This window comes from Molossus molossus, unplaced genomic scaffold, assembly GCF_014108415.1.
Source record: "Molossus molossus isolate mMolMol1 unplaced genomic scaffold, mMolMol1.p scaffold_m16_p_1, whole genome shotgun sequence".
Lineage (NCBI taxonomy): Eukaryota > Metazoa > Chordata > Mammalia > Chiroptera > Molossidae > Molossus > Molossus molossus.
In genome coordinates, this window is record NW_023425344.1 from 94,677,302 (window position 1) to 94,681,490 (window position 4,189).

Genomic DNA, 4,189 nt, shown 5'->3' on the forward strand with positions numbered 1-4,189 from the left:
CCAGCTTGCTGCGAATTTTCTAGTTGATCCTTCCCATCTCTGTCTTGTGGTCAGCTGTAAGTCTTCCAAAGGTCTTAAGCTTCATTGCACAGCTATTATTGACATAACGTAAGAAAGAACCCTAAGTTGTAAATCATCAACTTTATTTAATTTAGAAACAATAATAAATCAGTTTCTCCGACGGTGGTGCTCGGTGCTGCTAACATAGTTCTGGATTCAGGACCAGCTCCTAAAGCACCAAGACTGCCATACGCCCGAGTGAGGGTCAGGGCAGGATTCCCACAGACATTCCTGTATCAGCTGCCCCCCTCTTATCTCTGCTCCAGCCACCTGGTAAAAAGGGAAGGGAGCAAACCCAGGATACTGCTGCCGACTGAAGGAGGGCCTGTGACATACCCAAGTGTCCCAATGCCCTGCTCAGAAAGAGTGATGGCCCTGGCCAGTTTGGCCTAGCGATTAGAGCATTGGCCCACAGACCAGAGAGTCCCGGGTTTGGTTCCTGCCAAGGGCATGTGCCTCGGTTGCAATTTGTCCCTGGTCCCGGTTGGGGTTGTGTGGACTCGATGTGTCTCTCTCACATTGATGTTCTTCTCTTTCTCTTCCTCCCGCTCTAGCTGAAGATAAATGCAAAAATGTCTTCGGGTGAGCATTAAAAAAAAAGAGCAAGTGATGGCAACATGCTCACAAAGCTAGGGCCACAAGGTCTGGCTTCCTACCACCTGAGGGTCCCTTGGAGAGCTTCAGACAGCTTTTCCGCCATCCCTACACCCTTCTCCCCAGAAAGCTACCCTCTTTTTTGCCCTAAGGAGGGCCAGGCATGAGGGTAATGGGGTCTCTATACAAACATGCCCCCCTTGTTGTGTGAATGACCACACAAGGAGGTCAGCTGTCCTGTTGCTGAGCAGCATGTTTCCCTAGCGTCCACATGACAACCACAGAGAACCTGATGATGTCTGCTGCCTCTCTTCTCCCCTCTTCTCTCTCTCTCTCTCTCTCTCTGGTGCAAAGGTCAAAGGTATGTGGCAGCCTTTTTCTAAGTAATCTGGCAGCATGTTATGTATTAAAAGTAATAAAAGGTTTATATGAGCATGAACAAAAGTCTAGGTCATTCACATGGGTTTGGGAGGTCCTGATGTGCAGGAAAGCAGAAAACTAATTTAAAAGAGAGAAAGATGAAAAAGATGTCTGATATGGTCAGTGTGTGTGTGTGTGTGTGCACGCACATGCAAGAAAGTGGATGACATATCTTTAAATGACCTTTATTTTGCTCAATACCTCCTATTTCAATCATAACTCATTTATTTTCTTCACAATCCCAGGCCTCAGAGAGCTTCCATTTTTAAAAGAAGGGAAATCACACATACAATTTAAAATACTGGGTTTTCATTCCAGAGCTCTTGCTAGGAGAAGCAATGTCTTTGGGAGACTTGAACTCCCGGTGGTGTTCTTGGGGTATGACGAGACCCCACTGTGGGCTGGGCATTCTCTGGAGGGCCTGGGGACCAAGTGGCCCTGGGTCTCTGGGCTTCTGAACCAGGAGGGGTCAGTGGTCAGTGGGGTTCTTATTCCCCTTCATTTTAGATCTATCTGAGGAAGTTGCAAATTTGATGTCTTTGAATGTATCCACAGTAAATAAGCAGATATGCTCACTTTGGGGGACAGTGTTGGTCCATTCACCGGCCTGTGGGAAGTTATTTGACTCCTCAATCCAAAGTGGTGCCATCAAACCTCAACATTGTGTCATATTCCCTAAGACCAGGGTTCCATGCGCAGGGCCTAAGAAAACACAAGTGTTTCTAGATCTGACACCTGCTAACAGGGTGAGGACAGATTTGCTGGCTGTGAAGCGACACTACGGTGGCCTGTTTGGCACTTGACAGGACATATTTGAGGCCTCTTTAGGACCAGGCCATGTGGTTGGGGACATAGGTGAAATTCCAGGAAAAGAGTCATCCTCGGAGATAAAGCAGTTTTCAAAAAAGGAAAAATCAATAAACAACCCAGGGAGGTGGCCGAGGGCACAGGACACAGGAGGCCAAGACGTGGGCTGCTCTGGCCTTGGCAGGACCAGGTCCCTACAAAGATCAGGTTGCTCCAGCAAGAACCCAGAGGACTTGGGTCTAAGCAGGGCCAGCCCGGACCAGCGTTGGTGCTTTGAGGAAACTACAGTTAGCTTTGGTTTCATTAACTCTAAAAGAGGTGAATAATACCTACCCCTCGTGCCTTGCAGGACTGTGTGAGAATTAAGTGGAAAATCATTCACGGAAGTGCCTTGTGGCCTAGGACACAGCACACAAAGGTCAGGGGTGGATTTTCCCATCTTCATCGTCACTTGACCTTCTTAGGTCTCCCTTCCTCCCACAGGAGCCAATGGGCCCGGGGCCAGCTGACCACCCGTAAATGAATGATGATCAGGGGCTTCACAGGTTCATTCCCTCCAAATCCTAGGCCTGACACGAGGCCAATTCAACACAGATGATGCAAAGGAAGAAGGTAATGCTCTTTGGATCTGACAAAGGGCCAGGGAGGGGAGAAAGACAGTAGCTAACAAAACCAGGGCCTAACGAAGCAGAGAAGGGACTGGCACTCCATCCCGCCCGAGCTTGTCCTTGGGAACATGGCCACTGGCTTAAACCAGGTCAGAACTTAGAACTGGGAGAGCGGGACCGGCTCCACTCCAGCCTGGCGAGCTCATTGCTTAACCTGGGCAGGGCCACCGTGATGCGCTGCTGCCCCATTACCTGAGGGCGGGGGTACCTCCTGGTGACCCTCGGAAAGGATCAGTCGCCCTCTAGGAGAGGGGCTTCAGTGTGCCAGTTGCAGGGGGAGAGCTGGACCAGCACAGACCACCCTGCCGCCTCAGCTGGAGCTGCTTCCCCAGAGACACCTGCACCTGCGGAGGGGCCCCATCCAGCAGAGGGACTGGTGGATGCTCGCTCCTTGGGGAGCTCGTGTCTGCCCCTCCAGGAGCCTAGGTGGAGCCCTGGGCAATGCTGTGCTCAGGGGAAGGGAGGAGAGAGAAGGAGGGTGTGGCCATTCTCACTGCAATCACTTGGCTTGGTAAGGGTTGGTGCTGCCACTCTCCAGGTCACCGATGAAGCTTCGGGGTGTCAAGGAAACTGACCAAGTAACACCACCAGGTCAATGGCAGAGTTGAGACCATCCCTCTGCTGTGTAATTCCAGGCCCAGGTCTTACGCAGTGGCCAGGCTGCCTCAGCATCAGTGCTCATGGACTCAGTCCGTCCGAGTACAGTGCTCCCTGCTCAGGAGCAGGACAAGGGCCTCTGCGTGTCAGGTGCCCTTGTTTCCAGGGTGGGGAGCCCTGGGCCCAGACCTTCACACGATTACTGAATGTGTCTCAGAGCTGCTGTCCCTCTCTGCTGGCTTGAGGCCCCATTCCAGTGATCTGTGAGGACCCCTGCCCTTTCTTGGTCCTTGGATCTGCTGACTGTGAAATGACCGGGCTGGACAGGAGAAACGTGCTTTCCTGCTAACCATTCCGTCATCTCACGTGAACCGTGCTTGACATTTATTTATTAACTACCCTTTCCTCCAGTTCCTGTGGCCAGCTGCAGTGGCAGCAGGCACTACTAACCCATTTCAGAGACTGGGAAACTGAAGAGGGGAGAGAAGAAACTGGCCCCTAGGAAGGGAAGTTGGAAGACAAAATATGTGACTGGGTGACTTTGCATTTATCACAGACTGACCGTCCGATGAGTTCATTACTTTCCACGTGCACGCAGTTCCCGTTCCTAACCAGACATCTCACAGTTCTTGAGACCCACCCACCCACCCCTCTCGTTACCCAGGGTTCGAGCAGCGCTGCCCTGATCTCCTTCACATCTTTCTGCCAAAGACTATGATCCACAAATAGTTCTTCAGGTCTCCCCTGGATCGCCCTGCTGTTGGGTAGATGTTTAACTGTAAAAGGTATGTAAATATTTGCAATTTTTATTCATCAGTTACACTTTCCCAACCATACGTGATATACCACTTTCTTACAAACCCAGCTCTCCTGTGCTAGTCACCTTCTAATTTCTGTCCTTTTTTTTTTTCTTTTCTTCTACAGTAGGGTCCTCCTATACCCACTTCTCTTAACTCTTCTACTCTGAGAAGCGGTCCTGCGTCTGGTCTCTTTGACATGATTTGCTGTGTCTCCTCTTTCGTCTCCCCTTATAATAAGGCCCT